Raw genomic sequence first — 27,959 nt, forward strand, 5'->3', positions numbered from 1 at the left:
ATATACCAACCATGCATATGTTCTCAAATTTTTATGTTGAGAATTTTCTCATTTTCCTTAAAGCTTGATGATGGTCAAAGGTGGATGCAACAATAGATAAGGGAGGTGAGATCTTCTGACTGAGTCAGAAGGAAGGCATGGCTCTGCCATCCAGGCCAGAAATTCAAGGTCAGATGGTATCATCAACTGTAGGGGACCTAAGGGCAGAATTTAAATTAAACACTCAGAGCCCTGCCACTCCGAATAGCCAGCCTTGCCCATTTCCCTCATTCAGAACTCCCCAGCTTACTTCCAACTTTGTCTGAAAGGATATCTGCCATTAATGCAAGAGGAAGCATAATCTATGGGTTTATTTAGCATTTGATCTTTGTGCAGAGGCTTCCATTTAGAGTAACCATTGCAGCTAAGATTTGGATCTGGTCCCTAAAATAGCCTGAACCAGGTGACCTCAGGCAAGTAGACGCAAGATACTAGCAATTTATTTCATATCAGCTCCCAAGCCATCACCAGATGATAACAACCCTTAGACACCGTTAATCTCTGCTTGACTCAAACTGGTGACCGCAAGGTGAAAGGCAGGACGTTATCTCTGAGCAATTCGTGTGGCCTTCCACAGATTGCCAGTTTGGCCAATACAATTGAAGCCTCTTCTCCAGTGGTTACTTTAAAAATTTCATATCCAAAGTCTTTGGTCTTTGTTGGATTGGAAGGTAGGAGGGCTTTATCAAGGAAAATGCCTGAGGGCCAAGATGTGGGAGCTTAGCATCCAATACAAATTAGAAAGGTTGAAAGGGTAACTGTGTGTTCCCTGCCCAATAAACTTTGAACAACATCACTGTGACTATGACTAGAAAAAGCCTCCGGAAATGAATATTTTTGCCAAACAGTAGTGGGAAAATGCAGCTTAAAAAATAAAAGGCAAAGTCCTATCTAGAACTGGTTTTATTGTTTTGAAAATGGCTTTATTTTTGCAATTTGTAGGGTCAGTACAGATCACCATATACTCATTTGGTATCAGTTCAGGGCTAGAAGGGGCAGAGGAAAGTGGGGGCAACAGTGGAGAATAAAGGAAAGGGGTGTACTCATGAACAAAAGCTGTCCTGTGTGTTGGTGCCTAGGGGGAAACCAGGCTAAGTGATCTATGGGGGAACTGATACTATTTGCATTTTTCAAAAATGTAGGAGGACCATTGGGGCCGGCCCGGTGGCGCAAGCGGTTAAGCGCGTGCGCTCTGCTGCGGCGGCCCAGGCTTCACCAGTTCGGACCCCGGGCGCACACCGACGCACTGCTTGTCAAGCCATGCTGTGGCAGCTTCCCATATAAAGTGGAGAAAGATGGGCATGGACGTTAGCCCAGGGCCAGTCTTCCTCAGCAAAAAGAGGAGGATTGGCAGATGTTAGCTCAGGGCTGATCTTCCTCTCACACACACACACACACACACACACACACACAAATGTAGAAGGAACAGTTTTAGCCTCCTATTCCAGAGTTCTCAGCTCTAGCCTGAAATCATAGAAATATGCCTTTACTGCTTGGTGGAATTATTCTGCCCCTGCTACTCCAATATCCTAGTTGTAAAGATTCTATTTGATTTTGCTAGATGGCTCTAGAGAGGATTGACAGATAAAAAAATCGAGAGGCTTCAAAAATACTGCAGCTGTTTTAATAACACGTTTTTTAAGGTCCATGTGTTGGAAGTGAGTTATTGATGATAACAGTAAAAACAAATTATTTTAGGTATTTTTGGCAATAAGCTCCTTTGGACAAGATCAAGGATCAAACTTGACATATGCAGAATTTAGGTTGTTAGCAAACAATGCCAAAGGGACCTCGCACTATGTTGTTCCTTAACTTCATCCCTAGACCCTTTGTGGGCTGCCCAGCTTTTTAATTAACTGGTATTTGCAAACTCTGCTCCATTGTTTGGTATCTTCTCCTCCAAATGATACACTAAATAAACCCAAGCTATAATTACTAATCACAGGATGAGTGCATTGTATACAATTGGTAAAGAGACACCCCTTATGATAAAAAGTCACTGATAAGGTGGTGTATTTTGTAACATCGGGTGATTGTGGGGAAATAGGGCATGGAATAAACAGTGAAGTGTTGTTACTGCTTAAGACTGACCTTGGCTCCAGTGTCTTGCTGATATAACCTTCAAAAAGCCTAAGGAGAATCACAGCATTTGCCTGGTCAGACAAGAGGCAAAGCATCATGTTTTGAGTATTTGGAGGGGATTACAATTTCAGGACTATCTCTCCTGAGCATCTGTCTGCTCCATGAGAGGTGGTCTGGACAGAATCTACAGCCTAGGAGAGGAGACCAGCCTGTGTTCTCCTGGTCTAGTGCTGCCACATCCTCAGGATGATGATGGTGATGATGAGGATGAGGATGGGATCCATCCCCCATGTTGAAATGATTTGCGTATATCTTAAACCAATAGGCAGGACATAAGACTAGGTGATTTATTCAGCCTTTCAAAGATCTATCCGAATTGCAAATTTACTCCTTTCCAGAGGTCATTTTTCCTTGTAGGTCTAGAACTTTTACATTTGCACGTTTCATTGATAACAAGTGGATTTGGTGCCCAGGGAAGTCTGTAGCTTCCCTTCTGGAAGTGCCATCTGTGCTCATCCTGCTCATCTTTTATGAATATTTTGAGCTTTTCCTGAGCATTGGTTTAACTTTATCTCGACTTCATATACAAATTGGGTTTTTTTTTTTGGCCTATATCTCTAGCTCGCCTAACATTGTAGAAATCCTCATACAACATTATTTAATAAGGAGATATGACTTCCAGGTGCCTTAGAAAATGTAAGTCAGTATGTATTTTTTGTTATTTGAGAAATTGGCCCTTGGTTTCACCAGTGGATAGTTAAGGATGGTGGTGACACATTCAGGCTTTGGAGCTTGATTATCTGGGTTCAGATCCAAGCTCCTCTTTGACAAGGTAGATTTTGTCCTTATGAAGATGATTTAACCCTCTGTGCCTTAGCATCCTCACCTGTAAAACAAGAACAATAATGGTTTCCACTTCCCTGGCTGTTGTGAGGATTGATGGACTTAGCTCAGCATCCAGTAGGTAGTAAGTGCTCAACCTATGTTCCCTATTATTGTTGTCACCATTATTGTCTTTGACATTGTAGTCAGTCTCTGGCCAACAAAACTGAGTCAAAGTCAGAAGCCTTGATGAACTAATGTTGCCTGTACTCATTCTACTAGAAGGACAGGAACACAGATGTAATAGGAAGAGGGCATAGAGAATGACTATATAATATTGTATAATATGTATCAAATATAGACATAGCATAAGTGTATGGTTACATTCATTTTGTGTTGTATTTGCCTTTGTCACAAAGCATCTGTATTTTTTTGTTCCACAGTCGAAGAAACCATAAGAATTTTGAAATCTGCAAATTTATTTGGAAAGAAGGAAGGAAGAGCAAATTCAAATTTGACAAGAGGGTCTAAGTGTAACAGAACAAACCACTCTACTATCTTTAAATCATACTTCTAGTCCTCTCCATGTAAGATTAAAAATATTTATCCGTTACTGCAAGTAGTTTCTTCCCAACTCCAAATACTCAGAATACTAACCTGTTCTCACTGTAGTTGAGAATGTTCTGGCATCTCATTCCCACATAATGTAGGTTAATTCAGTCTGTGGGCAATGTTTATTGCCCCCTCCCCATCTCTAAAGACACTATCAAAACATGGTTTTAATTTCCCTTTAACCATGGCTCAAAGAGGGCTGCCAGCACATTTCACATTTTCCCCCCGAAACAATGGCATTTAACAAGAAAAGTGAGGTAAAGTAGTTTAGTAATAAAAACCTTGTAAATTGGGCTTTTGGTTTGAAAAAAGAAGTAAGAGAATAATTGGGAATAAAAAAGGCTTTATGCAAATCAACTAGTATGGATGATGGCAGAAGGAGAAGAGAACAGGGTAATGAATTTGTTCAAATGAATTTACTGAAGATGGCAATTCAGCTCTCTAAGGAATTACACAGAAAACGAGTAAGTGGCTAGAAGGGCTGACATCTCAAGAAGTCCTGAATAGGCAAAATGGACCACATTTGCAAGGAGCAAAGCTTTAGTCATCAGCATCCACAATTCTTTAGCACACAGGTCTGTGCAAGCAATTTAAGGTTGCAAAATAAAAACGTGTGTCCAAGGGCGTGGACAGGGAGGCAAACCTGCTTTGTGATGTCCGCAGTAGAGCAAGGACCTGACAACCACCCCCAGGTATCTGAAGAGGAATCAGCCAGCAGGCAGGCAGAAGAATTGTCCAGGGTTGTCCACGGGGCTAATTTGGAGCAAAGAGATGAAAACAAGGAATCTCTCAATGATGACCTCTCACAAGCTATGGAAGAGTCTCTCAAGGGAAGTGGCAGAATCTCCAGCTTGGAACATTTAAAGCTAGGGAAGGATGAATTCCCTGAGTCAAGTCTCAGGAACTGTCCAGCATTCATGGAGGGGGGACTCACTGCTAAATGACCTGTTAGGTGAGAGTTTCCACCTCTAATGTATTTAACTGTGTGCTTATGAAACATCACTCTTGTTTTCAATTCTTTTAACAGTTATGACACTAATGGTGTTACTGCCAAAGGAATTTCTGTAGGATCATATAGATTTGCATTTGTTCCATGAGGAAATGTAGTTATTTAATAAAAGTCAGTATTTGCCTTGAAGATACTTGAGCCTTGACCTCTTCAGGAGATTGAAAGAATAACCAAGCACATTGCAACTTCTCTTGCCTGCCATAAATTACTCCAAACAGCAGACACTAACTGCATTACTAACAATTATATGAAGAATAAAATTATAGGAGTTTTCTGGCCTCAGAGACATTAAAATAGATGTTAGAATGGCTGCAGGAAAGGATTCTCAGCTGTCAAACTTACAAAATTAAGTTTCCTCTTAAACTTTCATTAGGATTTAGAAAAACTAAGACCGTCATGGGAGGTATCTGTTCATTCAGCAAATCTCTGAGCGTCTTCTCTGTGGCAGGCACTCTTCTAGGTCTGGGACACACAAAATTTCAGCTTCCGTGGAGCTCACAGTCGTGTTTATGGGAGAACATACTGATGCATGGTCACTACAGGAGCCAGAAACTTCTGAATCATAAGGAAAATACTGGTGGATTTAAAGATGTATGGAAAGGTAAGTGACACTGGAAGCTTAACGTTTGTCAGCACTCTAATGAATGAAAACACGTGGATGGAATTCAGACCTTCTAACGAACAGAAGCAGTTTGTGACGCTCCATGCTCAAGTCCCTCTGGGTGTCTCAGGTGTGAAGGGAGGTTGGAGCACAGGAGATGCTCCACACTAAGAACAGACATGGGTCCCAGTGTCTGTGGCTGCCGAAGCTCCATGTGGTGTCCTGTGTCCTGGCCTTGCTGTGCCATAATTGCTGCTAACAAGCTTGGCTTTGGCTTGAACATCTTTGAAACCTACCCCCTCCAATTGCCTCAATCAAACCAACCCCTTAAAAAACAGGGCTGTTAACGGAATGGCCGATGTGTCACGGGACTAGGCAAAAGCAATCATTTAGTGTTTTCTACAGACATACTGATTGTAAATTAAAGAAAGGCCTTTTTGGAAAAGACAGTCCATTAGGAGACCACTTAATGTTTAATTACATGCGGTTGGAAACTCCTCTGAGTAGCAGCCCAGCCAAACAGGGCATCAAAATCTCAGACAGACACAGTGGCTGGTGCAGAGTTTCCTTTTGAGTTCCAGGTATAAAAATTCAAACCCACAGTGGTGTATTCTCACACTCTGGGGCTGCCATAATACTTAATTATTACTGTCCCTGTGGTGTAACATGATCTTGGAAAATGTCACACAAGAATTCCTCCAAATTGTTTTTTTTCAATACCCTTCCACCTCCTTCCCAGTTTCTGTTTCTTGGCTCTGTTCTTTTTTGTAGTTGCCTTTCTCTCTCTCTTGCCTCCCTCCAAATAGCATTGTGAGGTTGAATTCACCAGGTGTGCAAACTTCCTCCCTTATCTGACACTTCTTTGGCAGAAAGCACAGGTAGCCCAGCAGGTATTGTCAGGGTCAAGTTAAAAAATAACAAAACCTGCCAATGCTGATTTCCTTCTTGTGGCGCCCAGCGTCAATGGATTCTCAAAAAGACTGCTGTGGCTTTAATATTTCCCTTTTCACAGCTGGCATGGACTTGACAGTCTGTCCGTAGCTCACCACATTTCTCCTGCTCTGTGTTTGTCAGGACCAGAGGATGGCCCGCATTTCCCCTGGTCCCCAGGTGGGGTGTATGTGTGTGTGGAGGGACAGGAGCAGAATGGTGAATGGCTTTACTCTATTTAAAAAAAGTTAATTGGAACAAGTACCACTGTTAGGACTCAATTTAAACGTCAGTGGTCACTGTTAGGTCTTTGATTCATAGGAAGTGAGCTAACTTGGTAAAATATTGGAGATGTTGAACTAATCTCTGTGGTGGTCTCTTTACGTTTAAAACCAGAAGGGAAACTGGTACTGTAAGTAGTGAGTTATATGCCAGGTAAGTGCCAAAGTTCTTAGCCGCTAGTTAAACTTAGAAACTCGTTGATTGTGATAGAAATAGTACTAGGGTTTTTTTGTTTTTGTTTTATTTTTTATGGTCTAGTAGTAATCCTACTCATAATAATCCTAGTAGGAAAAAAAGTGAATATACATGTCTTAAAAAAAAAACAGACATACTACTGGCCTTAGAAGGCTTTGTCTACAGTCCATCTAGCTTCCGTGGCTCTTTCTGAGAGGGAATGCCCAGTCTGTTCCCAAATTTTTCTCAGAATGGTGCCATCTGCGGTGACGTTCCTGACCTTCGTCAACAGCCATTGCTCCCAAACATGCCCAATACATTGTGATAGAACAGTGAAATGGAATGTTCAAATCAAGTTAGAGTGGTTTTCTGTACGCAGGGTCAGATAGTCTTCAATAATAAAGTGGGATTATATTTCTTAATTTAGTGTGCAAATCCTCATTTCTTCTGTGTCCACCATGAGGCTGGCCTTGTTCACAGTTGACGCCAGTGAAGAAATTCTTGAGGAAAGGAGCCATGTGTGAGTGTATGAGTGAGTGTGTATGAGTGTGAGTGTGTAAATGTGTGAGAATGTGTGTGAGTGTGACGAGTGATGGTGGTGTATTTAGCAATTGTTAGGTGTGTAGCCAAGCTCTAATTGCCCCTATCTTCCTACTCTTCCTGGGTCACATGTCCACAGGCTGAGCTGCTGTGAGACTCCTTCTGATACTTTTCAGCTATAAATCATGTGGAGTTGTGGATACTCCAAGACATCATTCTGTGGCATACACCCACAGTAAAAAAAGAACCACGGTGTACTAGGATGCAATGTTGATCAAGATGGGGGGTTTCCTGCAGGTAATACTCTTTTGTTTTACAGGAACAGATAGGCTTTCTGTTAAGAAATAAAATAGTTAATACATTTGAAATAATCACGAATACTTTTAGTTAATATTAAATGTCATTAATTCATTAGACCATTAAAATTTACATCAAACATCTAACAAACTAATTATAATATTAATGGAGAGAAAAGGAAGTATGTTGCAGAATTTCTTATTATTTTCTTTTTTTACAAAAATATCACTGCTAGATACAAAATATTATCTATATTTAAACATTCCAGGCATGGGGCAAGTGCTTGCAGTGTCAGGGACAGACTGCCTCCCCTCAGGTTCATAGCTGATATGATGATGCTCCAAGCCCCCATTAACTACCCATTTGTGTCTTTTCAGATTAGACCAGCACAGCCGTGACCCTAGGATTGGTTGCTGCTTCCGTATTACCAGTTTCACCTGCGGAAGATGATCAGTCATCACTTTATCATAGAGTACAGTGGAAATCAGGGAGAGGTGGCAATTAACCTCTACCAGCATCACATTCATATGTATGTATGTGAATATGTATGTGTAACACACATGCACACACACCCACACACCCTTTTTTTGTTGACTTTCCATGTGTCTTTGTCATCTCACTATGTAGGATGAAATCTTCAGGGGATTTCACTTTAAACTTGTTTTTATACCTGCAGTACCTAGCCCAGGACTTGGAATACGGCAGGAGCTTAATACAAAGAAATTGTTGATTGGTAATGATGACTCTAGCAACCAAAGGCAAGGCCAGAAGGCATTTATCTGTCTGTTCTGTACCCTCTCTGCCTTGACAAAGCCCTTACTTTGGTCTTTTACCTAGCCCCACTCTCTCCACCTTCCAATCTGTTTGTTCATGCTGCTAGTAGATGTACTTTCTAGAAATCAGGTCTATAACACATAAGGGCCATAGGATAGAGGCTTAACGTCTTTGCCTTGCGTTTTAGGTTCTACCACCATGCTTCTCAAACTTTAATATGCATGCAAATCACCAGGGAATTTTGTTAATGCAGATTCTGATCTGGTAGGTCTGGGGGTGAGGCCCAAGAATTCGCATTTTTAACAATCTCCCAGGTGATGCAGATGCTGCTGCTGGTCCTGGGACCACATCTTGAGTAGCAAGTTTCTATAACACTTGGCCTGGCCAGGTGTTAAATGCCTTTTTAGCTTCATCTGAGTTTACTCCCCACCCTGCCCCCTACATTCTAGCAAAACTGTTGTTCTTGGCATTCCCTGGCGATTCTCTGACTTGTGCTTTGATTCACATTATACCCCTTCTGCCTGTGAAACCATTACTCATCCTTCCAGACAGCTCAAATATCACCACCTCTGTGAGGCTTTCCAGCTCAGCCGCCCCCTCCTCAGCCAGCTAATCCCTGTGTCTACCAAGTTCTCACAGCGCTTTGCTGGTACTGATGTTAGCACTATTACAAGTTATCAGAATTGTTTGTTTACATGATTGTCTTTCCAGCTAGACCATGAGCTACACAGGGCAGGGGGCTAGGCCTGATCCATCTTGTCACCTCAACACCCAGTATAGAGTGCAGCACACACAAGAGTTCTTTGACAAATGTCAGTCGAATTGAATCAAACTGACTTTCTCATTATCACTTTTTTGCAGAAGAATTTTAATGAGGAATGTTTTTAGACAAAAACATATCTTGACAGAATTGAGGGTGAAGTCACAAAGGATCATGGTTATTGTTATAATAATAATATTATATTAAAAATAATATTATTGTTATCAGCTATAATAATAATGAATTCTAATTATTATTAATGATAGCTATTATTTATCGATCAAATGCTTACTATGTACCAGGCACTGTGCTAATCTCTTAGATAGAAAACTTCATTTAAATTTTACAACCTGTTTTGTAGATAAGGACATAGACATCGTGACACACAGAGGATAGGTCCGATGCTGCAACCCCAGGAAATGACAGAGTTGGGATTTGAAACCTGACTCTCGGGTCCAGCCCATGCCCTTAGCCATTTTTCTGATGCTGGAAGAATAGTCTTGCTCTAGGGCTCTGCTAAGTGTGTCTTCCTGCTTAGAGTATTCATCAGTTATAGGTACTAAATGCAGCAGAGTCTCCCACCAGGGCAGAGACCCTAATCCCTTTCTGTGCTTTGGACTCTGTTGGCAGTCTGGCGATGCTTGTAGACTCCTCAGAATAATATTTTTAAATGCATTGAAAACACATAGAATTACAAAGGAAACCAACTATATTGAAATACAGTTATCAAAATAATAAAAAATAAAGTTGCGATATAGTAATATGTGCCTTTTTTTCCCCAGTTATATTGAGATGTAATTGACATATGTGCTTTTCTTTTTTAATGCTTAAATAATAAGACCTAGTTATGAGTCTAATAACACCTTTAATTTTGAAGTATTGATGGACCTAAGCAATATTTTGAGATAGCTACAATAACTGAAATATGATGAAAGTATCTGCAATCTCTCTATTTACAACAAAGTCACAGGTATTGTTTAAGATGCTGTAGTGTGTTGCCTATATTTACAATGGAAGAAAATGCTAAGTTTCCATAAGAGGTTAGTGCAATTAAAGATGTGATTTTTTTTTTTCCATCCAAGTTCATGGACCCCCAGAATTCTATGCATGAACATATTAGATATGTATGTGTGGGGATTGTCTCTTTGAAGAGGTTGGAATGCTCCTAGATAGAAGTCAGTCAGGTGGGAAAAAGTATCATATACACAGAAATGGCACAAAGTCAGTGGAAAGACGAATGCAGTGAAGGAGTATAATAAAGGAGGAGGAGGAAGTCAGCACTCAGACCCCTGCAACAGGTAAGAAGCTCTTCCTTTGGAGGGTGAACCCAGAGATTTTCAGAAGATGATGCAGAAAGCACACTTGGAGGAATCTTCAAGTGTACATAAAAGTCTTAGCAATTGGGAGAAATTCTGTAGCTGCCCCTAGAAGAAAGAGACACATTGTGTGCAGAGGAACACAAAGGGATCTGTGCCTGGAGTCATCATGTGATGGCAAAGTGGGTGGTGTCCTCATCTTCCTGTATTAGACACTGATGTATGGCAAGGCTCATCAAACCCACTAATCTCTACCTTCTTTGACTGATTCAGATGGGAACAAATCACACCACGTAAGCCCAAACCTAGTATATATCTTCATTGACTTTGAAGAGAGAGACAATCCAAATCTTGGAGGCACAGATGGTATTTTGATCACTCTAAGTTGAAAATCTTTCATTCCAATGGCATCAAATGCCTCCATTTGGCATTCAAATCCCCTATGATCTGACCCCTTTTTTCTTTTCAGGGCCTTATCTCTCTTTTCTCATGTACTTTATGTTCTCTGCAATTGGACATATCAAAATTCTTTGCCCACTCCCACTTTATTCTCCTTTGCAAATCCCAACACCAATGATGCCCTTTCTTCTATTCCAATCTCCAAATCCTAACCATCCTTTAAGGCTCAACTCAAATTCTGTCTCTTCTATGAGACCTGTTTCTGTCTGTCATGGCCCCCAATCTGGAAGCAATCTCTTCCACTCTGGAACTTCTATAGCACTTTATCTATATTTCTCTTATGATTTATAACTTTCTTCCTTGTTACTATGGAGAACAACAGGTGTGGCCTTTGAAGAAAAATCATAGTAAAAAAAGTGCCCAATAATGTAAGGAGAAGCAGGATAGAGAGTAAAAAACAATACTTATGCCCCTGGATAGTTCTATATCAATACATAGAATTTAAGTAATAAAGTAAACTTGAAGTATTAACTGAGACTGTAAATATAATTGCATAGGTGTCACTAAAATGGTATGATAGGATTACAAATAGAATGTGGCAAGTAAAAAATATATATATGATTAAGAAACAAACAATAATAGTAGGGGATCTTAACACCCCACTTACAACAATGGATAGATCATCCAGACAAAAAGTCAATAAAGAAATAGTAGACTTAAATGAAAAACTGGACGAGATGGACCTAGTAGACATATACAGAGCACTCCATCCAAAAACAGCTGACTACACATTCCTCTCAAGCGCGCATGGAACATTCTCTAGGATAGACCATATATTGGGAAACAAAGCACCCTCAATAAATTTAAGAAGATTGAAATCATAACAAGCATCTTTTCAGACCATAAGGCTATGAAACTGGAAATGAACCATGAAAAAAAAACTGGGAAAGTGACAAAAATGTGGAGATTAAACAACATGCTACTGAACAACCAATGGATCATTGATGAAATTAAAGGAGAAATCAAAAACTATCTGGAAACAAACGAAAATGACAATATGCCATATCAAACCATATGGGATGCAGCAAAAGCAGTCCTGAGAGGGAAACTCATAGCGATACAAGCCCACCTTAACAAACAAGAAAAAGCCCTAATAGGCAACCTTAAATTACACCTAACAGAACTAGAAAAAGAAGAACAAACAAAGCCCAAAGCCAGCAGAAGGAGAGAAATAATAAAAATCAGAGCAGAAATAAATGATATTGAGACTAAAAAAACAGTAGAAAGGATTAATGAAACAAAGAGTTTGTTCTTCGAGAAGATAAACAAAATCGACAAACCCTTAGCCAGGCTTACTAAGACAAAAAGAGAAAAGGCTCAAATAAATAAAATTAGAAATGAAAGAGGAGAAATTACAATGGATACCACGGAAATACAGAGGATTATAAGAGAATACTATGAGAAATTATATGCCAACAAATTGGACAATCTAGAAGAAATGGATGAATTCTTAGACTTATACAACCTCCCAAAATTGAACCAAGAAGAAATGGAGAATCTGAATAGACCAATAACAAGTAAAGAGATTGAAATAGTAATCAAAAACCTCCCAAAAAATAAAAGTCCAGGACCAGATGGCTTCTCCAGTGAATTTTACCAAACATTCAAAGAAGATTTAATACCCATCCTTCTCAAACTATTCCAAAAAATAGAGGAAGATGGAACACTTCCTAAATCATTCTACGAGGCCAACATCACCCTGATACCAAAACCAGACAAAGACAATACAAAGAAAGAAAATTACAGGCCAATATCGCTGATGAACATTGATGCAAAAATCCTCAACAAAATATTGGCAAATCGAATACAACAATACATTAAAAAGATCATACACCATGATCAAGTGGGATTTATACCAGGGACGCAGGGATGGTTCAACATCCACAAATCAATCAACGTGATATATCACATCAACAAAACAAAGAATAAAAACCACATGATCATCTCAATAGACGCAGAGAAGGCATTTGACAAGATACAACATCCATTTATAATAAAAACTCTCAATAAAATGGGAATAGAAGGAAAGTACCTCAACATAATAAAGGCCATATATGACAAACCCACAGCAAACATCATACTCAATGGGGAAAGACTGAAAGCCATTCCTCTGAGAACAGGAACGAGGCAGGGCTGCCCATTCTCACCACTCCTGTTCAACATAGTACTGGAGGTTTTGGCCAGAGCAATTAGGCAAGAAAAAGAAATAAAAGGAATCCAAATAGGTAACGAAGAAGTGAAACTCTCACTATTTGCAGATGACATGATTGTATATATAGAAAACCCTAAAGAATCTGTTGGAAAACTATTAGAAACAATCAACAACTACAGCAAAGTTGCAGGGTACAAAATCAATCTACAAAAATCAGTCGCATTTCTATATGCTAATAATGAACTAACAGAAAGAGAGCTCAAAAAGATAATACCATTTACAATTGCATCAAAAAGAATAAAATACCTAGGAATAAATCTTACCAAGGAGGTGAAGGACCTATACAATGAGAACTACAAGACATTATTGAAAGAAATCCATGATGACATAAAGAAATGGAAAGATATCCCATGCACGTGGATTGGAAGAATAAACATAGTTAAAATGTCTATATTACCTAAAGCAATCTACAGATTCAATGCAATCCCAATCAGAATCCCAATGACATTCTTCACAGAAATAGAAAAAATAATACTAAAACTTATATGGGGCAACAAAAGACCCCGAATAGCTAAAGAAATCCTAAAGAAAAAGAACAAAGCAGGAGGCATCACAATCCCTGACTTCAAAACATACTACAAAGCAATAGTAATCAAAACAGCATGGTACTGGTACAAAAACAGACACACAGATCAATGGAACAGAATTGAAAGCCCAGAAATAAAACCACACATATACGGACAGCTAATTTTCGACAAAGGTGCTAAGAACATGCAATGGAGAAAGGAAAGTCTCTTCAATAAATGGTGTTGGGAAAACTGGACAGCCACATGCAAAAGAATGAAAGTGGACCATGTGCTATCGCCATTCACAAAAATTAACTCAAAATGGATCAAAGACCTGAAGATGAGACCTGAAACTATAAAACTCATAGAAGAAAATATAGGCAACACACTATTTGACATTGGTTTTAAAGGAATCTTTTCAGATGACATGCCTACCCAGACTAGGGAAACTAAAGAAAAAATAAACAAGTGGGACTTTATCAGATTAAAGAGCTTTTATAAGACAAATGAAACCAGAATCAAGATGAACAGACAACCCACCAGCTGGGAGAGAATATTTGCAAAACATACATATGACAAGGGGTTGATCTCCATAATATATAAAGAACTCACACAACTGAACAACAAAAAAACAAACAACCCGATCAAAAAATGGGCAGAGGAAATGAACAGACACTTCTCCAAGGAAGTTATACAGATGGCCAATAGGCACATGAAAAGATGCTCAACATCACTAATCATCAGGGAAATGCAAATCAAAACAACACTAAGATACCACCTCACGCCCGTTAGAATGGCTATAATCACCAAGACAAAAAACAACAAATGTTGGAGAGGATGTGGAGAAACAGGAACCCTCATACACAGCTGGTGGGAATGCAAATTGGTGCAACCTCTATGGAAAACGGTATGGAGATTCCTCAAAGAATTAAAAATAGAGATGCCCTATGATCCAGCCATCCCACTACTGGGAATCTATCCAATGAACCTGAAATCAACAATCCAAAGAGGCTCATACACCCCTATGTTCATTGCAGCATTATTCACCATAGCCAAGAAGTGGAAGCAACCTAAGTGTCCCTCGACTGACGATTGGATTAAGAAAATGTGGTATATATATACAATGGAATACTACTCAGCCATAAAAAAAGACAAATTCGTCCCATTTGCAACAACATGGATGGGCCTGGAGTGTATTACGTTAAGTGAAATAAGCCAGAAAGAGAAAGACAAACACTGTATGATCTCACTCATATGTGGAATATAAACCAACACATGGACAGAGAAAACTGGACTGTGGTTACCAGGGGCAGTGGGGGTGGGGGTGGGCACAAGGGGTGAAGGGAGTCATATATATGGTGATGGACAAACAAAAATGTACAACCCAAAATTTCACAATGTTAGAAACCATTAAAACATCAATTAAAAAAAAAAAAAGAAACAAAAAAAATTCCACTAGAAGTGGGAGGGGCGGAGTTTAAGAAGATACGCATTATACATCAGCTTCGCGTAACATGACCAGAGCCCTTCTTATGAAGATTGCTGTGGTGGCAGCTGAAGGGTAGATTACAGCAGAGAGAGATTTAAGGCAGAAAGACCAGTTGGCAGCCATTTAAATAGTTCAAGTGAGATATAATAAATACCCACTTAGGACTTCAAGATTTCATGTCTAGGTGCCTGGGAGTATGATGGCATCTTTAAGAAGAGTATGTAGTGAAAGAATTTTGGGGGCAGTTGCAGGATAAGAATGGTTTTGGTTCTAAAATCTCTTGGAGTACAGGAGAAGTGAGAGGCTCTCAATCAAGGAATAAACATTAAATGAAACTTTAGATTGAATTCATAGAAATCTAATGTCCTGATCATAACTGCAGAATTGCAACCAGGTCTGGGTTCGTACTTTATTAAAGACTTTGATAAATATGGTCACTTGCAAATTCTCTCATTTGAAGAACACTGGAAGAAGTTGGAATATTTAAATCTGAAGAGGTAAATAGGGAGAATATTATTACTGTCTTTAAATATATGAGACATAGAAAAAGTAAAGAGAGAATTAACTATATTCTGGAGTAAAAGGTGATGGTAGGTGGTAGATGGAATTACAAGGAGAAAAATTTTGGCTTATCCTAAGAAATAATTTAGCAGCAACGAGAGCCACCAAACAGTGAGAAGAACTGACTTGCAGAGTAGTGAGTGCTTCATCTGTGAAGTGGTCAAGCAGAAACAGGATGAAACTTTGTTCATATGTTTTGTAGAATGAATTTCTATAGTCTACAGAAGGGAGGTTGAATTACAGGATGTTTAAGATATCCTGCTACTCTCAGCTCCTCAGCTCCTATTTTCCAAGGAAACCTTCTTCATGTCCTCTCTGGTGGGAGTGAGCCCCTTCTGCATGTTCATGAAGCACTCTGGGGCTAACGCTGCCATACAGGGACCACACATTGTGGTAATGGCTTGTCTGTCTTCCTCATTAGACAGCCATCTCTTTGAGGGGAGGGATTGTCTTTTATCTACGTATGTCCATTGTCTACTGCAGTGTTAGCACAGAGTATTAGTATTCAGTAAATGATTGTCAATATGTTGAATAAGTAAATAAACGAATGGAGGTGATTTAGGTTCAACTGCTATAAAATGTGGTAAGGAGAGCTAAAGCTGAGAGATTTCAGTTTACAAAGTTACCTTCAGTGGGAAAGTCTCATTTTCAAAAATCTTATGCTTTCTTTCCCTCTTCTTCTCTAGTGCAGACTCCGTTATCAGAAATATGAGGGAGTTTGATCATAATGGAATGAAATCATTTTATCTGAAAAGTCAGAACATGCTTTCAGGATAGCAGAAAATCAAGAGACTTCAAAGTTGCATTTGATTTTTATGAAATTAATGAAAATTTAAAAGTATAAAAATACCAGTGGCTATTAAAAGTTTAATAGCTAGCAACATACCAAGGTACCTATGGAAAAGAACAGTATAGTGTCAACTTACACAGCCTGTGAGCAGTTGAGCATCACGTGATCACACTCACATTCTTGGGAATCATTTGACATCGCAGGTGGTTCTCCAAAAGATCCAGTTTCTTACCTGTTCTTGGATATTATTTGCCGACTATTATAATGCCCATAGTTGTCAGTCTATGTTAATACAATTGACACGGGGCTGAAGTACATGGTTCCCCAGGTGGGGAATGGTCCAACATAGCTAGTGCCTAGAATGCGTGGAGATGTTCCTTCCTGCTAGTTTGCCTTCAAAAACCTTATGTAGAAGAGCTGCCATTCAGACCCTAGAACATGTCCTATGTGCAGCCGTCACCAGACTTTGAATTTAAGGCTACATTCTCTCCTTAGATTTATGCTGGAGCCAATGACAAATTGCATTTGTTTACAGAGGAAAGAGAGGTGAAAGTCTTCCTCATGGGCAGAGGAGACAATATATTGCTTTCTGGCACATTTTTGGTGGCAGAGCTATCCACTGTGTCCCTGACTGGCAAGCAGTCCTGGACATTTCTTGCTGCCTAGCACACACTCAGGTCAGTGCCGTGCATGTTAATGAGTATTGTCTTAGAGATTACATGGCTGCAAAGAGAATTATTACATCAGAAGTGGGTAGTTGTGACTGTAATGGGAGTGATTATAAAGAAAGTAAATGAGGTACCTACTGCAAATGTAAAGGTTTCTTATCTTAACAACATAATAATTGTAACCATGACTGAGAGTGAAGATAAACAGATCCCAACATTAATACGAACACTGTTTCACCAGCCTGAATGGAAACATATTCACTTGTCATTTGATTAATTTTCATTAATAATAAAAGAAAAATCTTATATGTCTAAAATCCCCTACTATATTTGCCTTATCAGTGTCGACATCATGGATGGACCAATCTGCTCATTCATATAAGTCACCTTAAATTGCTATATCATCAGAGATGGAAGAAAGGATTTCTGTGAAACATAGGACTATATATATGTGTCTGTCCTTGTGTGTGTGTGGTCTGTGCCTATGTGTGTGTATGTGTATGTGTGTACATGTGTGTGTTTATATTTGAGAGATGCTGTTAACCATATGAGAACGGTCTTGAAAGCTCAAATTTCAATATGCTAAAGGTTACATAAACTGAAGAGTATAAATACTATAGCAGAAACTAAAGCCTTTAGCACTCCTGTGCTTTGTGGTTTCTACCTGAATATCCAAAACAAGCGTACATGGTGGATGTACTTACAGATCTCCTTCTACTTGTATCATTATTCCTGCCCCATCCCCAGCCCTATTCATTCCAAATCAAAGTGTATACAGATGGTGAAAGGGAAACCTCAATCTAGTAGAGGGTTTTCCTCTATGCATGTTGTCTTACACTTCAGGGAGTTTTAGAAAACAGGGGCAGGAGCATTTCTTACTGGCCAACAGGGATGGGCAATTCAGTGAACTGATAATGGCGAATTCTGAGAAGAGATTTAATTCATAAGGCCAAAGGATTTAAGCACAATGGGCTTCTTTCTCTGACAGAATTCCCAAGGTAGTCACTGACAACCAGATGTGGCCTCTAACTAATTTTAAGTTCATTGAAAGTTTGTCCGGAGGGGGTGCCAGAGAGGGGAGCCAAGGGTTCCTTCCCACTCAGCTGCGTGTGGGCCTGCAGAAACTGATGCTACTGGCTTTACCCATGAGGGAAGAGTGTGGTGGAGAGAATAAAAGCCAGTTGAAGAGTGTTCTGGTAAATGGTTACGTTCATTGGACACTTGTAGTTCTCTCGCTTTGTCTTTGGAGGTCTAAGACAAGCACAGTCCAAGTCAGCCTGAGAGTCACCAGGAAAGCTTGAAAAGCCACCATGAACATCCCTTTATGAGTAAAGATATTGCAGAAATGACCAGCTCAAACATAGCTAACTGTGAAATATCACAATTAAAAAATTGTATTGGCAGAGGTTTTAAGTCAACACTCATGAACTTAGAAGTTATGAAAAGGAAAAGCTACCTTGATGATCTCAATAGCAGAGAGAACCAGAAGAAATGAGGATGACGTTCACGCTGACGTTCAAGAGGCCCAGAAGGAGATTAGGACTGTAAACTAGATGGTCACACCCTAATCTCAAGAATTGACTCAAGCCCCACTCATGCACATTCTCTAAAAGAGCAGGGAACAGAAAAGAAAAAGCAAAAACACCTGGTGGTAATTTTCCCCAAGGAATACTTTTGTCTTTCAAAAGACCAGAGCTAAGCTCAACTTTAGAGTCAAGGTTTCCCTTGTTGGAAACAGAGCAGGCCAGTAGCACCTTTAAACACTCCCCTGTTTTTCAAGCAGCCAAGGGAGGTAAAACCTGCAGAGCACGCAGCCAGGGCGGCACTAGGAAGGCCCTGCAGAGGTGCTTCATTAACCAGATTAAGCAGGTGGATGGAGAGGGCCTCGATGATAATTTACACCTTGCTAATGAAGCGTGTGACTCTTAATCTCCTTCAAACAAGATACACTCATGAAACCATGGTGCAAGGGAAGGGGAAATTAATTAGGTGAAAAAACTATGAGATTATAGCAGAGGGATTCCTGTAAGGCAACTGTAACCTGGGTGGTTTTTCATTTTAGCCCTTCTGAAATTAATGTCTGAGCTGTAAAGTAAACAAGTTGTGGTAACTTTTGGGCTTCTAAGAAGTTCAAAAGCAGTGCATCGTTATGTGTCTGATTTTGTATTTCACGTGATGTCTTAGAAAATCGCTCTGATGGAAATGGTTGCTCTGATTTCTAGTGAGTAAATATATTTGACTATAGTACAGCTATTTATAGTAAGAGTATATAAAGAAGATTCACTTACATATTGCCTATAATTTAAAAATGTTAACTTGCAAAGTAATTCTTATGCAAGTAAATCTTATGCAAGATGTGAAGGAATTTTGTCCAGAAGAGAAACATTTTATTTCATATTTATTTTATTTTATTTTCCACTTTTATTGAGAAATAATTTACATATAACATTGTGTAAACTTAAGGTGTACAACGATGTTGATTTGATATACTTATATATTGCAAAATGATTACCACCAGGGTTAGCTAACACCTGCATCATGTCGCATAATTACCATTTCTTTTTTTGTGGTGAGAACACTTAAGGTAGTGTTGCTAAGAGAACTCTCTTAGCAACTTTCAAATATATAATACAGTATTATTAACTGTAGTCACCATGCTGTACATTGGATCCCAGAACTTATTCATCTTACAGCTGGAAATTTGTACCCTTGACCAACATCTTCCCATTTCCCCCACCCCTCAGCCCCTGGTAACCACCATTCTACTCTCTGTTTCAGAAGAAAAATATTTTAAATGATTAGTTAGAACTATTACATGGTTCTTATGGTTATTATCAACTTAGTAAAAAAAATATAATGACAGTAGCTAATATTTATCAAGTATTGCTATATATCAAATAGTAGCTAAGTACTTTAAATTCACTAAGTCATTAGTCCACATAGCAACTCCATAAGGTGATTATTACTAGTCCATTTGTTTATAGATGAGTAAACTAAGGCCAAGGAAGATACATGAATTGTTTATATCATGCCATGTGTTTTCTTGCTTACTTGTAAATGAAATGAACCAGATCTGAAAGCCAGAAATTAATTTAAATGGTGTTTATTTCAGAGGATTTCTCATATTTTTGGTCAACTATGGAAATGACCTAAATTTCTATACCAATCAGTTAAGAAAAGAATCTGATCTTCCTGTTGAGCTAGGTCTGGATTTCAATAGACTGTCATTCACTGTGATCTTGGGCAAGTTACTTAACTTCTCTAAGTTTCAGTTCCTTTGTCTCTGAAATAGGGCAACGATTCCTGCCTCATCAGATTGGAGTGTCTCACCGGAGATCTTACCTGTGCTGCACCATGCCCACAGTTGGGGTCAGATGTGTTGCTCTCTCCGCACTTCACTTTTTTGGGTCTACAGTGGACTTCATGACAGCCTCATTGGTCTAACTCATAGCTGTAATTACTTAAAGACCTACAAACCATCATTTTAAAAATAGCTTCTATTCTCTGCCATATCTAAACGAAACTCCTCGTTTCAGAGGCTGCATGGAACTCCCATCCCGTGTTCTAGGTTGGGTAGTATTTTTGTTGTGCCCATTCCATCTTCTGTCTCTGCACTTGTTACATTCCCCCTGTTTGGAATTCCTTCCTCTTTTCTTTCTGCCAGTCCAGATCCTATTCATCTCATAAGACCCAGGTGAGTTCCTAAATTCATTCATCCACTCCCCTATCCATCTAGTCAAAGAACATTTCTCCACCACGTGTTGAGAACTGGACTAAGTCATGAGGATCCAAATGAGACGAGGTCCTGGGCCTCAAGGAGGACACTGTTTAGAAGGGACAACAGACACGTAACCAACCGTTCCACGCAAGGGGAAGAGCATGGTGGTGATGGTACAGGGGCAGTGAGGAGGGTGTGTTCAGTGCTGGCTGGTGTTAGGGTGACGTGAGGGGAGCTGTCTCTCAGCGTGGACCACACGCTTGGGAAGGGGACTTCAGGCAGAAGGAACTCAGAGGCACAGAGTTGTGAAATGTCAAAAGATGTCAGGAGAAGATCAAGTGCTTTAGTCCTGCTGAGTTGGGGGCTGTGTATGCGGAGCTAAGGTTTCTGTGCTCGTGTCTCCGGGCTGTGGAAATCCCACAGATCCTGGGAGTTTACATCCTAGATGTAAACAGTGGATTATAGGAGAGCAAGACTAGAGGCAAGGAGATGAATTACAAGTCAGTTGCTAAAGGTCAGCTGAGGGGTGATGAAGGCAGTTCCAGGGCCACACTGTGGGGGTAGTGGGAGGACAGTCAGCCAGTTGGAGAGAAATTAAGGAGGCAGAAAATAGGAAGTGATCCCTGAAACAGTGTGATACATAGTAGATGCTCAGTAAGTAGTTGTTGAATAAATGATGAATGTGTGTGTGTTTTTGTTCAATGGTTGCAATTTCGTCACCATCCTCTGAAGATGTTAAGTACAGTTGTTTTGGAAGTCCTTCCCCCCCCCCCCCCCCCCGTTCCGTGCTTGCTCTCTCTGTTTCCTCTGAGTTCTGTATTGCTGCTGTTTGTTTTTGGTCTCCATCTATAATGGCAGAGGCTTTCCTCAAAAGTGGAGTGATCCTGGCATGTCCACTCATACTTAAACACGAGATCCTAAAAGCCGGCTGGAAGCTCTGGGTGCATAGGCAGAGTTTTGTTGACTATTCGGCTTCACTGTAGGATGACCTGGTCTTTATATCTGGGACTCTAAGTTTTCGGTATTTTTCACCGGAAGTAAATTCAGTTTCACCAGAGAAGAATTTTCTAATTTCCTGCCTGCAGGGTTTGAACAGGGGTGATATTTAGCTGGCACACTAGTGCAGCCATACTGGTTGTTAAAGAATTGAAGCTCTTATTGCTGGTGGCATATAGCCACTGCCCTGAGCTCCCAGACTGCCCTTCACTCTAGCCACCCTGACCCTTCTGAGTCCCCACTCCCCACAGCCTAGTAACTAAAGGGTTAAAGCCTGCAGGACCTGGCCTCAACGCTAAAGCCATTGTCCATTCCAGCTGGTTGGTGTCCCTGCTATACTGGCTGTATTGAACATATTAAGATTAAGGCAGACACCTGGCATTCTGAAAGAGCAGGAAAGTGGGCTGGGTGATCCTGATTCAGCACGCAAGCTGTCAATCCCCCCTCCATCTTTCAGTGAAGCATTTCACCCTTGCCCTCCTCTTCGCCTCGTGAGCCCATGTCTGTGGCCAGAGCCCCCCTGCTTCAAGTTTTTCAGAGCCACCTTGCTATCTCCTGCTAGTGTAAGGGAGGCTGGTCACTTGGCTCACGTATGAGCAGCCACATGCAGGACTGTACTTTCTAGTGTAAAAGCCTCACCCCTAATTTACTCTCTTTAATGATATCTGCTGTCTCCGAATCCTGACCCCTTCTTGGGTTCTGTGGCATAAATCCTCTTGCTTTGGTTCTGTCTTGTTTTTGGCCTTTCCCTTCTCAGGTGCTGACAGTAGCGTTTTCTCTGCTCTGCTGAGTCAGTTCCTGGTTGGCTATCTGCTCTCCATCTTCCAAACTTTTGTGGACATCTTGGCACTAGCTTCTCACGGATAGTGATGATTCCTGGAACTCTCTTTCTGTCACTTCGAACTGTTTGGAAGAAAAATGTTATGTTAATTAGTCAAGACTCAATGGTTTCATGGAAAAGAAACCAAGTCAAACTGGTTTAAGCAAAAGTGAGAAGAACATTTCAGTTCCCAGGGGTTTTCATTCAGACTCAAGGGCATGGATGCAGGAGGTAGTCTGGAACATAAAGTGCAAAGCCTCTGGGTTTTCTATGTTTCTTTTCTTTTCCGCATGTTTTTACTTAATTCCTTTCTTGCTTGCTTTCTCTCTGAGCAACCCTCTCTCTCTGGTCCGTGTGGTAGAAGACGGCATACCCACTAGGACTCCAAGTACCAGCGTGATTTAGCTTGCTGCCTCTCCCACCTAGTTCCAAAATCTGAGGAAGGGATTAATTGGCTCAGCCTGAGACAGGTGACCCCCACCCCCCGCCCCCTAAATCCAATCAGTGAAGATCCTGGGGGGTCCTGAAGTGCAAGCTATGTTACCATGTTGACAGGCCGGGTAAGAGAACTGTTTCCAGAACTAAGGGAGCCATTGTGAGCCTGGCAGACACACCAAAAGGTGTCAACTCCCACAGAGGAGAAAGAGTCCATTCTTGACTCACCTAATTTCCTTTACACTTCCACTCCTCCAGCTTTTCTTGAAGGGAGGGTAGGGAGGGCATGGGAGGCATTCACAGCTGCTTTGGAAAGTAGCATAGACCCGGGCTCCGGTGGCTGCAGCAGGGGGCTGGATCCTCCAGGCCCTTTGCAGCCCGACTGTGGCGCTGTCTCAGAGAGGAGCAGCCCGGCTCCTGGCGTCTCTCCCCAGGAGGGCTCTGGTCTGTTACCCCGGGGACCTCGGTCAGCTGCTCTTCACAGCCTGGGGCCAGGACCTCACATAATTTGTCTTTTTTACTTCCCCTATTTTAAAAGACAAATATTGACCAAGATCTTCGTGGGGAATTTTTCAAATAAATATGGCAACACACACACCATGGACTATATCAAGTTCCTCTGAATATTACATGCCAAGTAAGAAGTTTATGAGTTAGAGCCCCATCTCCCAAGTGACAGAATTCATTTTTTAATGAAATGTTTGTTGAATAGGGCAAGAGAAAGCAAGCACATATGCTCCTTATGCTAATCAGCATTTGATAAGTAGAATGCAATTTTCTCTTTAATCAACGTAGTGCCCATCATGTTCAATTAGTAACGCACTGGTGACACTCCATGCAGGGCTGGAACTAGAGGAGCAGCAAATGCTGTTCAGGGATCTACAACCCACCAGTTCAACACCACCCAACACCATGCAAATGACTTCGGAGTTAAAAGGGGCAGAACTCACAGGGCTGTAATTCATTTCCAGTCCATTCTGTAGCTATAGGGACCATACTGCACGTACCAAGAAATTCCTTTGGAAATGAAGTCCTTTTGAAACAAAGTTACAAATACAGTATTTATATATTGAGCACCTTTATTATCATAGCTGTGAGTCACTGAGATAGAAAGTACTTTTCAAAATATACTTCATTTAAACATTGTATAGATGCTAATAACAAAATTAGAAATAAAGTGAATAAAGCAATGGATGCCCTTATTTTTGATTCTAATATTTTAGGCCTTTAGAATTATCCCTGGTGAAAATATGCAGAGTTGGTGCTGTCTGCATGTACAACGAATAGCACTTAGTCTCTTCCCCAAACTATTATGTCACCGTCCTAGTGGTTTTCTCTGAAACTAGCCCTGAAGAACAGACACAAGTTTTTATTCTGGATGTTAATAAAATGTTTCTCACATTGTTTTAGAGATGCACAGCTCCCCTATACCAGGTCTACAAGGCAGACTCTGTGAAGAAATGCTTAAGATTTAGAATCACTCCCTGGATGATGCTGAATTTATGAGGCAGTAGGGATTGTCTATCCTTGAGAAAGTTAGTTTCTAAAGTCGAAAGTGACCATTTTATTTAATTTTTACAATGTGCCTTTCCTTGTTGTTGGTCTTACCACATTAAAAAATAATGTTCATTAAACTTCTCCACTAGACGGATTTTATTTTTAACTTCAGGTGCAGACAGTTGAGTTAATCATATTCTTCAGTTCACATCGCACCATCCTGACTCCCAACCTCATTCTCATTCGTCCTCCCATTTCCATAGGCACCTTCTCTAATGCAAATCATGGTTTTCCTTGGATCTGTATGTATTCTTGGAAGAGATGCAGTGTGGGTTTTTTTTTTTTTGTATATGTATGATTTTAACATACACAAATGATGTTGTACTATAGATCTCATTCCAGTTCTAATTTTTCCCTCCACATTGTTTTTAAGATCCATCCTTGTTGCCGTATGTACTTGCAGTTCATTGCTTTTGACCTCTAAGGAATATTATGTTACATGTATCTACCTTGGTTTTGTCTACCTTGTTTGAAATCTCCATTGTAATGAAAATGTGCCAGGGACATACTTGTACATGGTCATTTTGGGACTTGTGTGAGAATTTCTCTCAGTTATATACCATAAATAGTGTTAGATTATATAGTAGCATAACTGTACTTGGGTCTACACTCCCACTAGCAACGTCTGAGGGGTCATAATTCCCCAAATAGTCTCCAACACTTGACATTATCTGACTTTCCAATTTTGTACCAATCTTATGGACATAAAAGTTATTTTGTTGTTGTTTTAATTGACACATCTCTGGTTCTGAGAGTGGTTGCCTATCTTCCCATGTATTTGTTAGCTCTTTCTATTTCCCTTCCTGTGAATTGAATATTTTTACTTTGGACCATTTTTCTATTGGAGTTCATGTTTTTTTCTGATTGATCTGCAGGAGTTCTTTTTGTAGCCTAGAAATTAATATCTCGTTGGTTTTACCCGGGACAAATATCTCTTCCTAATATGTCACCCATTTGTTAACTTTGCCTATGGTGTCCTTTGTTGAATAAAAATTACTAATTTTATTATTTTTGTCAAATCTGTCAATTTTTCCTCTTATGGTTTATGCCTTTAAAATTTTAAAAATAAATCTTTCCTCACCCTAAGTTCACAAAGATGTTCTCCAACATTTTTCTTATACTAGCTTTTTAGTTTTGTCTTTCATATTAATATCTCTAATTCTCTTTGAAGTTCACCTTTTTAGGTAGAGATCAAGTTTTGTTTTTCTTCATAGAATGAATCAGTTTTCCAACACTGGATCATAGTCTGAATGGTCCATCTTTTCTTCACTGATTCTTGATGACACTTTTCTCATATACAAAGTTCTGGGTTATAAGAGAAATATCATATATTTTTATATAATTATATTACATATATATTTTATTTTTAGACTCTGTTCTGAATCATTGGTCTATTCCTGTACCTACACAAGTTTTTTTCTCACACATAAATTATTATTACTAAGGCTCTATTGCATGCTTTCATGTCTGGTAGGGTGAATCGGGCATCTCCCTCTTTGCTCCTCTTTCTCAAGGGGATCTTAGCCATTTATGGTTCCATAGTCTCCCATATTTAAGTTAGAATAAGTTTGCTGATTTTTTCAAAAAGTCCTCTTAGAGTTTTGATTGGAATTTCAAGAAATATATAGCTTGTGTTACCAGCTCCTCACTACCACTGGGCTTCAAGGCTGTCCTGATATTACCTGCGCTGCTGCCTCCAGCTCATGCCGGGCTGGCACTGATGTTTCTCTGCCCTGGGTGGGGATGGCTTGTGCACAGGATGTCCCAGACACTGTGGGGGAGAGACAGTCCCCAGCAGGAACGGGCTCCCTCCCAAGCCTGTCCCGTGTCTGGGACACCTTACTCTCTGCTTTCTCCTCCTTGCATTCCCTGTGCTGATTTATCCAGGGGAGAGCTAGGGTTTTTAAGTCCTGGATTCATCAGCCCCCTCTCACTTCAGTGGCACCTCTAAGGTTTAAGGTTCAATGCTGGAAGCCAGTATCCTGAGTTGTTTGCCATCTTGTGGGGAACCAGATATCTTTCACTACAGTATTTCAAGTATATTTTTTTCTGCCCTCAAAACAAAACAAAAAAATCTCTGTATAGATTTTATTTTATTTATTTATTTATTTATTTTATTTTATTTTTTTAAGATTTTATTTATTCAGTTTTTTCCCCCCAAAGCCCCAGTAGATAGCCGTACGTCATAGGTGCACATCCTTCTAGTTGCTGTACGTGGGACTCGGCCTCGCGTTGGACGGAGAAGTGGCGCCTCGGGGCGCCCCCGGGATCCGAACCCGGGCCGCCAGCATCAGAGCGCGCGCACTTAACCGCCAAGCCACGGAGCCGGCCCTCTGTATAGATTTTAAAGTAATTTCCTGTATAGTAACTGTGAAATAGGTAAGGCAGGTGTTACCATCCTGGGCTTCAGAAAAGTTGTGTGACTTCCCTAAAACTACAATGTCGGAAGGAAGCTAAGATGGAACTAGAACTCCCAACTTCCATCTCCTGTTGCAGAAGAGTATCTACAATGACGTAGAAGACACAGGACCAGGAGCAGCAGGCTAGCTCTCATCTCCTGGCTGCCATCATGTCAGCACTGTGTCCTAGGGAGTCGCATGGGCTCCTGGGCCTTGGTTTCCTCACGTCTGGGATGGGCTAGGTGATCCCTAAAGCCCTTTTTAAGTCCAAAATCAGGAAATTCTGAATGCACTGAGTAGGAACCAAGGCTGCTTTACGGAAATTTCAGCCTTCTGGTTGTTCTTGTTTTCTTTTTTTTTGCTGAAAGTGCTAATGATAAGTGAAATGGCTAAAAAGCCAACAGCCCAGAAAGTTGCTGGAGAGCTAAGTAATTAACAAGCAGCAAATAGAGCTTCTGGATAAATTGAGTGGGCTTTACTGTAATAGTTGCTCTTCAGTAATGGGAGGAGGATGGTGTTTCTGATATTTGGGTTCTTATTCCTGAAAATTAAGCGCTGCTCTTGACAGAAAGTGTGCTAAGAACTTTTGATGAACTTTAGAAAACAAAACAAAGCCCAGAGGACTGACCTGCTGCTCCTGGTGCCAGTGCTAAAGAGACCACAGAAGGGGAGCAGGTCCGTCCCTGGTAGACAGAGAAAAGAACACTGCCTTTATACAAAAGAGTGTTTGCCTCAGAAACAATAACAGCAATATTTTTTAAAATGAGCAGGGACTGAGTAAAAGAAAAGAGAATATAGGGTAAGAAGGCAATTCATTAAGAATCCTGAAAATATATCCATTACTAAATATGGCCAACAATGGGAGACCAAATACTAGAGCTCAGCAAGAACCACAAGAGCTTGAGAAAGGCCTAGAAGAATCAGTAAAATAAGAGGAGTCAATGTGTCGGAGGCTGTTTATGAATTGAGAAACGGCCAGATTTAGTGCTGAATACTGTCTCGTCCAGCAGTAATGTCCATATTCAATTAGGCTGAGAAAAACAAAGATGTTGTCTTTAGTGACATTTGCGTCAAGTGCAATACTCAACACATCCCTATTACGAGGCTCCCT

Source organism: Ceratotherium simum, chromosome 24 (genome assembly GCF_057802395.1).
Source record: "Ceratotherium simum simum isolate JZ-2026a chromosome 24, ASM5780239v1, whole genome shotgun sequence".
NCBI classification, from domain to species: Eukaryota; Metazoa; Chordata; class Mammalia; order Perissodactyla; family Rhinocerotidae; genus Ceratotherium; species Ceratotherium simum.